This window comes from Schistocerca gregaria, chromosome 7 (assembly GCF_023897955.1).
Source record: "Schistocerca gregaria isolate iqSchGreg1 chromosome 7, iqSchGreg1.2, whole genome shotgun sequence".
Taxonomy (NCBI): domain Eukaryota; kingdom Metazoa; phylum Arthropoda; class Insecta; order Orthoptera; family Acrididae; genus Schistocerca; species Schistocerca gregaria.
Window position 1 is genome coordinate 357,384,902 of NC_064926.1, and position 12,288 is coordinate 357,397,189.

Genomic DNA, 12,288 nt, shown 5'->3' on the forward strand with positions numbered 1-12,288 from the left:
GGTGCTACAGAAGAATGCTGAAGATTAGATGGGTAGATCACATAACTAATGAGGAAGTGTTGAATAGGATTGGGGAGAAGAGAAGTTTGTGGCACAACTTGACTAGAAGAAGGGATCGGTTGGTATGACATGTCCTGAGGCATCAAGGGATCACCAATTTAGTATTGGAGGGCAGCGTGGAGGGTAAAAATCGTAGAGGGAGACCAAGAGATGAATACAGTAAGCAGATTCAAAAGGATGTAGGTTGCAGTAGTTTCTGGGAGATGAAGAAGCTTGCACAGGATAGAGTAGCATGAAGAGCTGCATCAAACCAGTCTCAGGACTGAAGACCACAACAACAACAACAACAACAAGCATTGAGCATATGAGGAAAGCAGTATGGGCATTATTTTTTCATATTGCATCAACAAATGAGCACCCACAACATGCACTGTGTCCCACAGGTGATGCCTCATGGTGCAAGTACCGATCAGGAAAGGAATATGCCCTTAAAAACAGTTTGCCAAACGCTGTAATTGATCTAATTAATCCCATATTCAGAGATTTAGCAAAGCCAAGTCTATTGGAAAAGTGTTTACATGGGAAAACACAAACTCCAAATCAAAGTGTAAATAACTTAATTTGGATTAGGATTCCCCAAAGAGTGTTGGTACAGATAAAACAATGCATTTAGGAGTGTATGATCGAGTGGCAACATTCAATGAAGGAAACATATCAAATGTGATGTGCTGAAACGTTTAGGTTTCCAACCAGAACACAACACCATTACCACAATGTGCCTAGTTGATGAATAAAGACTAAGAGGTGCAGGAAGAAGATACAAAAACCTACAACATGCAGCAAAAGGGAAGAAAAGACCAGTGAAATGGAACTCAACAATGGAAAAAGAAAAGTATGCTGACAATCCATCATATGGGGCAGGAATGTATTGAAAATCTTTGGAAGCCATTTCCTATAACTTTAAATTTTTCATCTTTGTGGAACATTTTCTCAAAAACTGCTAACCGCATATCAATGAAGTTTATGCACAATAGTGTGTTTCTGAAGAAGAGAAATTTGTTAACATCGAATATAGATTTAAGTGTCAGGAAGTCATTTCTGAAAATATTTGTTTGGAGTGTAGCCATGTATGGAAGTGAAACATGGACGATAACTAGTTTGGACAAGAAGAGAATAGAAGCTTTCGAAATGTGGTGCTACAGAAGAATACTGAAGATAAGGTGGATAGATCACGTAACTAATGAGGAGGTATTGAATAGGATTGGGGAGAAGAGAAGTTTGTGGCACAACTTGACTAGAAGAAGGGATCGGTTGGTAGGACATGTTTTGAGGCATCAAGGGATCACAAATTTAGCATTGGAGGGCAGTGTGGAGGGTAAAAATCGTAGAGGGAGACCGAGAGATGAGTACACTAAGCAGATTCAGAAGGATGTAGGTTGCAGTAGGTACTGGGAGATGAAGAAGCTTGCACAGGATAGAGTAGCATGGAGAGCTGCATCAAACCAGTCTCAGGACTGAAGACCACAACAACAACAACAACAACAAGTGTGTATTTCTTATCCTTCATTTTTATAACAAATTGTAAAAAGATATTGTATATTTCAAGAGCTATAGAAGAAAAAGTGCAAAATTTTAGAGAAAAAATAAGCACCTGTTTAAATAGAATTGTAAAACAAAAACCAATAAATGTTTCTTAACATGGCATTATAACTTTGTAGAGAAATATTCACTGGGCATGTAGACCAAATTTTAGAGCAATATATTTAATGATTTTAGAGAAAATTTTCCTTCTATTTGCTAACATTAACATGGAGGACATGTATCGTTCTATCTCCCTTTAAAAGCGTTAAGATTTATCACATAAAAAATTCTGAGGCACTTCTTTTCAGCGCGCCCTCATATTTGCTGCCACTGACTTAATTTATTGCTCGCAATATCTATAGCTTCTTGTTGGCTTCTAACTGCAGTTTTAATGCAAATATTACACATGTAGCACAGTAGACAGTTATTCACTATAGCTATGTATTTAACGGTATCTAATTTGTGCTCATCCTTTATAGTGGCGCCTGAATCAAGCCATTAACACCAAAATTAAAAGTAAATGTCTCTATTATGCTAGCTTGGGTGGTTCCTTTTCTTTTTCTGAAGGAAGTGATTAAGAAAAAACTTGAAACATTAATGGGAACGACTGGTTAATACAACTGCGAACTGCAGAACTCAACAAATCGTTAAAAAGCTTTCAAAAATATCAAATCATCCACTATCCAAATAGTTATATAGTGGCTTAGAACAATAATGGGATCAGATACATAGCGCCTATGACTATGTAAAGCTAAATTTCTAGTAGATTAAGTGACTTAACATTTTTTTAACCACTATTATTTGTAGAAACCCTCCCGGGAGACACCGCCTTATCGGAAGCACCTTCTGTCTCGGGAGGGAGCGTTTGCGTGTTTTGATTAAGTCGAGAGCTGTACCGGAGGTAACGTAGGGTCACACAAGCCGGAATGGTTTCGATGAGGAACCAGATGAAATGTGTCCCACGACACTGAGGTGGGCGCGGGAGGGGGGGGGGGGGGGGGGGAGAGACTCTATAGGATGAGTCGTCAACCCCTCTACGGGAGCTAACTCCGAAAAGAAAGCCCGGTGCTCCAGGTTGGGGGTTCAGTGCACAGTTGATACCACTGCCTTGTAAAGAATCTATTACTGCGAATAATTCAGCAAGGAATGACGGACTGCTCCTACGAAGAAAAACTGTGCTAGGAAACTAGAATATGGATTTCTCGATGCTTAAATTTGGAACATGGAACATGCTAACGCTTTTGCAAACAGGAGCGATGAAAGGTGTTGCAGTATAGGTTTTTAGGTATGAAATGGGAGTTGTTACACAGCAGGAACTCCGGTGGAAGGGAAGAGGAGAGATTTATAAGAACAAATTAACCCTGTACTATTCAGAAAAGACGAAAGACAAGGGGAATATGGAGGTGGGTTTATGGTCTCCAAGAATATGCGTAGATCTGTCATTTCCTCCACTCCACATAGTGAAAGAATATGTACTCTGCATATGAAACTCAAATTTCACAATGTGACCTTTGAGATTGTATATCCACCAACCGAAGAATCAGATGAAGATACTGTGGACATCTTCTATGATCACCTAAGGAGGTTTGTGACAGAATTCCCAGATATGATTCGAAAATAGTTCTTCGCGACTATGATGCAAAACTGGGAATTGAAGAGTCATTCAAATGAGTATCTCCTAAGGAAAGTCTGCATGCTGAAACTAGTAATAATGGTGAGAGGGTTGCGCAGTTTGCTTCTGCAAACAAGTTTAAGGCATTAAATACCTGTTTTCCAAGGAAAAATATCTACAAAGGGGCATGGAAAGAATCAGGAACATATATTGATACCAAAGAGGTGAGAAACCTTTAAGGAAAATGGGCGCACTTTCCGAGGAGCTAGTTCAGATTCTGACCATAACCTAGCAGCCAAAATGAGACAACAACTTGCCATGGCTGCCAAAGGAAGTAGGACCAGAGTAAAGAAATGTAATATAGGAAAACTGAAAGATAGGCCTACTCTTTACGAGTACAAGAGCAGATTCAGACAGGAATTACAAACAAAACGTGGTGGAGATGATATAGACAAAGAATGTAACTCTGTTAAAGAGGCCATTAGGAGGACTGCGCATGAAATACAGGAGGAAACAAGTAGGATATGTGGGGTGATGAATGTAGACAGGCATTGGAACAGTAAAACGAAACAAGGCTGGAGTGCTTGCAGCAGGATGCTAGATCAAATCAGGCATTAGATAATGGAAAGAGAATGGAGGTAACAACAGCATGCAGGAGGAAGAAAAAAGAGGGGGCTATGAAGAGAAAGATAGAGGAGATTGGACATCACTACCAAAGGAATGAAAGCAGAAAATTCTACAAGAAAATTAAGGAAGGAACTCAGAAATATAGACCGAAAATAACAGCTTGTAAGGGCAAAGGGGACATTTGCTGACAGATAAACAATATGTTCGGGATTGATGGAGAGAATACTTCAACGGAATTTTGGAGAGCAATCCTACCAGGAATGAGCAGCCACTCTATTGTACCGCATTTCAGAAGTAGAGGAACCAACATTGGAGGAAATACTGAAGGTAGTGTATTGTCTAAAAAATTAAAAAGCACAGAAACTATGAAATAACTACAGAACTGCTAAAAAATGGGGGATAACTGATTTTCATAACCAGGCTTATTAAGTTGATATGGAATTAGGAAAGAATCCCATATGAATGGACCTTAAGTGTAAGTCAACCAATACACAAGAAAGGAGATAAGAACTGCTGTTCAAATTACCGAGGAATTCCCCTGGTGAATGTAAGCCATAAGAGGATCTCTGATATTATCTACAATAGAGTAACAACAAATGCAAAAGAAACAGTGGGGGGTTATCAGTGTGGATTTCGGCCTAATAGATCCACAACAGGCCGGATATTTGTGTTAAGGCAAATACAGGAAAAGGCGCATGAGTATAACACTGAGCTTCATAGTCTGTACATAGACTTGGAGCAGGCCTTTGAATGTCTCGATAGAGCACAAATGCTAAATGATTTGCTGCTGATTGGTATACCATCAAAGTATGTTTCACTTATTCAAGCCACATTAGCTGGTTCCAAAGCTGCAGTGCGAGTGGGTGGAGAACTGACAAATTGGTTTAGCATTAATAAAGGAGTCGGACAATGCTTTTCAATCTGACTCTTGAATCAGGCATGCGGAGGCTTCAGATGTTTGGTTACATAGTGCACAAAGTCGACTCAGATATGCTCATAGGCTGATGATGTAGCAATTATTAATAGAAAGAGGGTATCATTAGAGAGGAAAATATGCGAGCTGAAAGAAGCCTCAGAACCTAGAGGCCTTTCTATAAATGAAACAGAAGTATGTGAATTTCACAGGAAGGAAAATATTAACTTATGTAGACTGTCAGTAGGCGGTTTCAATTTTGAACATGAACTGAACTTTGATTGATTGGGCTCTAACATTAACAGCACACATTCCATGTCAGCTGGGATAAAACTGCACATACTAAGTGGTAATAGATTCTTCCGCACATTTAAGAAATTGTTGGCCTCTAAGTTATTTAATTGGCTGCTGAAGCTGCAACTATATAAGGTCATGATCAGGCCAGTTGTAACCTACGGATGCGAAACATGGACGCTACCGAGTGTTGTTGAGCAGCAGCTCAGGATTTTTGAACGTAGAGTGCTGCTTAACATCTATGGGGCAGTTCAGGATAATAATGGTTTCTGGAGATCTAGGACGAATACTGAGCTGCATCGCCTCACACAATGGGCTGACATCGAAAGAATTGTAAAAAGTAGAAATGTACCCTGGCCTGGACATGTCCTCGGCACGGATACTGGAAGAACTACTAAAGATTTTTTAATGAAGGCCAACCGGAAGATGACAGAGAGGAAGGCAACGAAAACGGTGGATAGATGATGTGCAAGAAGATATAAAATCTCTCAGAGTCCGAGGATGGCAGAGAACCGCGCTCGAGAGAGCAGAATGGAGGAAGCTTGTTGATGAGACAAAATCCCACTCAGGGTTTTAATGCCGCGAGAAGAAGACTGTTTATAGAAAAATTATCTGTCAAAACAGTAATCAATTAATATCAATCAAAACATTTTTGTCCATAGGCGTCGATGTTTGCGTTTATGTTCCGGCGTCTCAGTTTCTATTTTGAATTTTTACTCTCGTTTATTAATTATTTTCGCCTGTAATATTTCTGATATGAACCCTAGATTTGGCGGACGCTTAACGGAGGTAGCACTATCGAAACCTCATAAAATTCCTTTCATCTTCTTGGTCTGGGATGTTGTCGACAGTTTTGAAGTAAGTTATATGTTTTGAGTTACGGAAACGCTAAAAATACCTTTATGGTGAGGAAAGCACCAAGCCGCATCTCGTTTCTGCCCTGAAGCTGTTTTTATTGCGGATACCGCGTTGATAATGTAAAGTGGAATAACTTGTTTGCAAATATTGAGGAGAGAACGGATGAAGGGAGGCATAAATTACTGTGTATAAAATTTTAAGCAGGTATAGTAAAAGTGAAAAGTAATTTAGTGTTACAAGTCAACTCCATTACTGCTTAGCGTGTACATCGATACGGAAGTAAACAAAAGTGCAGAAGAGTCAAAGCTCCACGAGGAAAATACCGAAATGTGAAGTTTTGCAAACAGTGGCTACATGGAAGGAAAGATAAGAATTAATTGAATGATGTCGTCGATACCTATTTTAAGTTTCGTTTTAGAAATGTGTAGATGGAGTCAGCAGAATATAAACACTGCTCATTACATGTTTCATTCGAGGCCTAGCACCGACAAGAAACATCATTTGGTTTCAAACCACAGACAAAATATTTCTTGAAGTATGATTTTATGCGCGCGCGTGATGAAGAAGTCCAAAGTACTCCAACTCGGCGTTCGGTCTGACAGCTGTGTTAACAGGAGCAGTAAGACACAAACAATAAGCTGTAGTCCAGCTTCGACTCTGTAGCGCTCAGCTTCCCCTGTAACGTCTGGAGTGCTGCATCGCACTTATTTATTTATTATTTATTTACCTAACAACATAGAGCCAAAATGCTCTGTCGTATGTTGAACCAGGTTGTCTACCTATTTTTATTACATTGCTATGGGCTCATTGTATGTTGCATCTAATGAAAAATACAATAAACCATTTAGTAATTACTATACCGGAGAAATAGAAAAAAAGTAATTACGATTTGCATTTGTTTATGAGAAGTGAAATAACACTGAAAAGTTGCGGGAAGTTAGATTTAAACTATAAGGGCTAGTAATACTGGACATAGACAAGCGGTGCACGAAAGAGAGGAGGAAGAACGTGATAAAACAGAATTAATGGAGAAAGAGGAACAGAAATAAGCATAGCTGACTGAGAATCGGACAGGGAAAGAAGCGGTTGACAGAGTGATCTCTAGCTGTGATTGTGAAAGTGTTTCTTAAAAGCCACAGCGTGTTTAATTATCTACAGAGTACAGGGTCATTTCGGCAGATGCGAACGACAACACCAAAAAACTTTGTTTGCTATTTTTTAGGTTTTGTTTTATGGATGGTCACAGCTAATGTGGTGAGACTTCGTATTTAGGCTAATACTAAGTTACAGTGCCCATGTTGTTCTATTGTACTTTGCAATTTCCTTCAGACATTTTGAACGGGACAAGACAAGGACGAAGAAGAAGATACTAAATTGGTCTTCAGACGAAATAATCAAACTGGAAATACTAATTATATCGTTTCGTCATTGTGAGGTATAATTCGTTTGACTTTGGAAAAGTGACATCTCGATTCACTGTTGAAAGTAGTCTTCCTAGATGGAAAGAGAGAGAGTTTGCGCACTGGTAAAACACAGGACGTCCATTCAATTGGACAGCATTACAAATCCCCGTCCGCTCATACAACTGATTCAAGTTTTCGGTGACTTTGCTGAATCCCATGAGGCAAATTTCGCGATTGTCTCTTTGAAAAGATACGGCCAATTTCCTTTCCTGTCCTTCCCAAATCCGAGCTTGTTCCGAGTCATTAATAAATTCGTTGCCGATATGACGATACACCATTATCTTCCTTCGTCGCAGCTGATGTCACATTAAAGTGTGCGAGGTGGGTTACTCGAGAAGTTCCCACGTCCCCGTGTGACAGGTTTCTGTTGGTAACACTGAATTTCGGTCACAATTGTGTTAATAATAGGTTTCAGATTAGATTAGATTTACTTTCATTTCAATTGATCCGTAGAGAGGAGGTCTTCCAGGATGTGTAACATATCAGAAAAACAACAATACATGACAAATATTTACAACTAAAACAAATAAGGTAATGTACCATTCCACAGGTCCCCAGTGGAATGATCGTCATTTTTTAATGAACATGATATGAAAGTCATTTTACAAATACTAATGCACTGAATTTAAAATAAAGTTATTTATTTATTTATAAGGTAATAAACATGTAATACAACTACTATAATACTTATTACCAATGAACACATTGCTGCACTGAAATGGTGCAGAAGTTAGATTGTACTTATATATATATATATATATATATATATATATATATATATATATATATAAAATAGTTGGTTTTACCGGAAATGTCAGTGGCGGCGTCAGGTTTTCGTGTCAAGTTGTAAATAAACACGTCTTTTACGCAAGGTATAACATTTATTTTACTCTTTAGGCACATAGTACAACAACCTTTAAAACTGAAGACTTGTGACTTACACCGTCAACACGAAATCATTGTACACAGTAAAGAATATGTATTCCAATCACGAAATACGTGAATTTGATGATCTAATTAAACTTATTGGTGAGCCCTTATGCAACTTACGAAAATACGCATAAACTTCATAGATCGCAAAGTAGGGAATTAATCAAAATTCGCTCGATTGGGAATCTATACAAACTCATCAGCATCTCAAGCTCCAGCAAATTATCTCTTAAGCCGTTACAGGCTAGTCCTTTCAACAATCTACGTCTGCCTTAGAATGTAGAATAGAAAAGAAAATTGAGGCTCTATCAGATGATCGGATTGACCTTAGAAAAGGTAGTACTGACATTGCGCTTGACAATTGACGCAAGACTTGATAAAAACGAAAATCCTTTCAGAATTTGTGATATTGAAAAAGAGTTATAAAATATAAACTGGTGTCAGACGTCAGAAATACAGAGAAAAATAAGTGTAATCTGTAGGTAAAGACAGGTAATACACAATATGTACAAGAAACAAGATGGAAAATAAGAAGTGATGAGCAGAGCGAAGTGTTAGACTTAAAACGAGTGTAAGACGGGATTCCAGTCTTTCACACCTGTTATCCAATCTGTACATCGAGTAAGCAAGGACGATAATAAAAGCAAGTTCCAGAAGTGGGATTAAAAATGCAGGGAGAACGAATATGAAGGGCAGGATTAGCTGGTGACATTGCTACCCTCGGCGAAAGTGAGAAAGAAGCTCAGGACGGAATGGCACGAACAGTCTGATGAACATAAACCGAATAAAGACAAAAGCATTGGGACTTGTGATAGAGTTAATAACAAAGTTTGGGACCACAAAAGTACTCGGACTGACTGAAGTCAGCTTCCACGCAAGCGAAGTAGCACATGGTGGACGAAGCAGGACGGAAACGGCAAGGAGACCAGCATTAGCAAAGAGGGCTTTCCTGGCCAAAGTGAGTGTGCTGGTATCAGACATTTGTCTTACTCTGAAGAACAAACTTCTGATAACGTGCGTTTGGACCACAGCATTGTATGAAGGAAAGTCGTGGATTGTGAAAAAATCTCGAAAGAGGGGAATCCCTCTCTATGAGTCTCCACTTGTCTCTTGATCGAGAATGTCGACGTGGTAGAATGTATGTAGCGAACAATTTCTTTTGACTGAAATAACACTGTCTTTCAAAACGACGTAAAGACGAAACGCATAAGGTTGTTGAAAAATAAGTCTGGTCAAAACATAAGAAAAGTTATAAGAAGTCCATCCAGCCCAATCGTCTTACAGCATTTTCGTACAAACTGTAGCCATATCTCTGAGATCGGTCTGTTGTAGAGTTCTCGAACATGTTTTATATACGTTCATTACACCATGCCAGAGACCGGAGATTTCACCCGTCGGAACCACCATGGCTTCCGAAATCAACGAGTGTGTGAAACCCAACTTTCTCTGTTCGTCCATGAGACACAAAATACGAGGGTAATTCCAAGGTCTCCCATTTTCTTATAAGTACATAGACCTGTTTCTTTCTACAATGGTTTACATCAGTTTACAGCTTGAACATTTAGCTATTTTTCGACATATTCACCATTTCTGTTGATGCATTTTTGTAGACGCTGTGGCAGTTTTTGTATGACCATGTCATTGCAGCTCGCCGCCATGCTGTTAAGAAAGTTATGAACCTCTTCTTTCACCTCGTTGTCGGAGCTGAATCGCTTTCCGGCCAAATATTCTTTTAACCTAGGGAACAGGTGACAGTCACTAGGCGCCATGTCAGGACTATAGGGTGGGTGGGTGATTATGTTCCACTGTTGCAGGAGAGCAACGGTTTGCCGAGCGATGTGTGGGCGAGCGTTGTCACGGAGAATGTGCACGCCCTTGCTCAACATTCATCTTCTCCGGTTCTGAATTGCCCGTTTCAGTTTCTTCAGCGCCTAACAGTACCTGTCAGCGTTAATTGTGGTCCCAGTGGCCCTAAAGTAGACCAACAATACCCATTTCAGATCCGAAAAACTGTTGCCATGACTTTACCGGCAGACTGTGTTTGTTTTAATTTCCGCGGCTTTGGCGAAGAAGGATGCCTCCACTGGCGTGATTGTTGCTTGGTCTCAGGTGTAAAGTGGTATGCCCAGGTTTCATCACCCGTGATGATTGAGTCCTGAAAGTTGTGCTGTTCGGTTGCAAGGCGGTGAAGAAATGCGAGGGAAGCATCAACTCGTTGTCGCATGTGATCTCAGTCAGCATACGTGGCACCCATCTTGCGCACACTTTCCGGTAGTTCAATGTTTCCGTTAAAATTCTGTGAGCGGTGCTTCGGGAAACCTCAGGAACCAACGTGCAGAGATCATCCAGGGTGATCCGCCGATCTTCATCCAAGCTTTGCTCAACCTTCGACACTGTCTCCTCAGAAACTGACGGTCTCCCGCTCCTTTGTTCGTCGGGAATTTTGGTCCGACCAGCTGCAAACTCTCTACACCACATTTTTAACATCCATGCATGACTCACGACACAATTCCGTCAATTTGCCATGGATTTTAATCTGCTCAGTGCCCTTTGCGTTCAAAAACCGAATAACTGTGTGCAATTCGCACTTGGCGGTAACATCCAACGGCTGCCAAGCCAAGACGACCACCTGAGCGCGGCGTGCGCACGTTTACACACAGCGCGTGAAGCTCTCTTCACAACAGGTTGACCAACTGCCACACAGACTTCTGTACTTACGAAAAAATAGGAGACCTTACTTTTGAGATTACCCTCGTAATAGATAGAGGTGTCCGATTGCACACCGTGTTCCTTGACTTCCGAAAGGCAGTGGATACGTTTCCACAGTGCTGTCTGATGCAACAAATTCGAGAAAATGGAATATCAGACCAACTGCATGACTAGATTGAAGATTTTCTGGTAAACATAACACAGAACGTCATTCTGAACGGAGGGCAGTCTTCACACGTAATAGTAACTTCGAGCATGCAGCAGGGAAGCCTTGTAGGACCATTACTTTTCACGATATATAAACGATCTAGCAGGAAACGTCGAGAGTTCATCTACATGTCTACATGACTACTCTGCAATTCACATTTAAGTGCTTGGCAGAGGGTTCATCGAACCACAATCATACTATCTCTCTACTATTCCACTCCCGAAAAGCGAGCAGGAAAAACGAACACCTAAACCTTTCTGTTCGAGCTCTGATTTCTCTTATTTTATTTTGATGATCATTCCTACCTATGTAGGTTGGGCTCAACAAAATATTTTCGCATTCGGAAGAGAAAGTTGGTGACTGAAATTTGGTAAAAAGGTCTCGCCGCGACGAAAAACGTCTATGCTGTAATGACTTCCATCCCAACTCGTGTATCATATCTGCCACACTCTCTCCCCTATAACGTGATAATACAAAACGAGCTGCCCTTTTTTGCACCCTTTCGATGTCCTCCGTCAATCCCACCTGGTAAGGATCCCACACTGGGCAGCAATATTCTAACAGATGACGAACGAGGGTAGTGTAAGCTGTCTCTTTAGTGGACTTGTTGCATCTTCTAAGTGTCCTGCCAATGAAACGCAACCTTTGGCTCACCTTCCCGACAATATTATCTATGTGGTCCTTCCAACTGAAGTTGTTCGTAATTTTAACAGCCAGGTACTTAGTTGAATTGAAAGCATTGAGAATTGTACTATTTATCGAGTAATCGAATTCCAACGGATTTCTTTTGGAACTCATGTGGATCATCTCACACTTTTCGTTATTTAGCGTCAACTGCCACCTGACACACCATACAGCAATCTTTTCTAAATCGCTTTGCAACTTATACTGGTATTCGGATGACCTTACTAGACGGTAAATTACAGCATCATCTGCGAACAGTCTAAGAGAACTGCTCAGATAGTCTCCCAGGTCATTTATATCGATCAGGAACAGCAGAGGTCCCAGGACGCTTCCCTGGGGAACACCTGATATCTTGAGGGTTTTCGTGGATTATGCTGTTGCGACGTTAGAAAATTGTAACTACATGCAG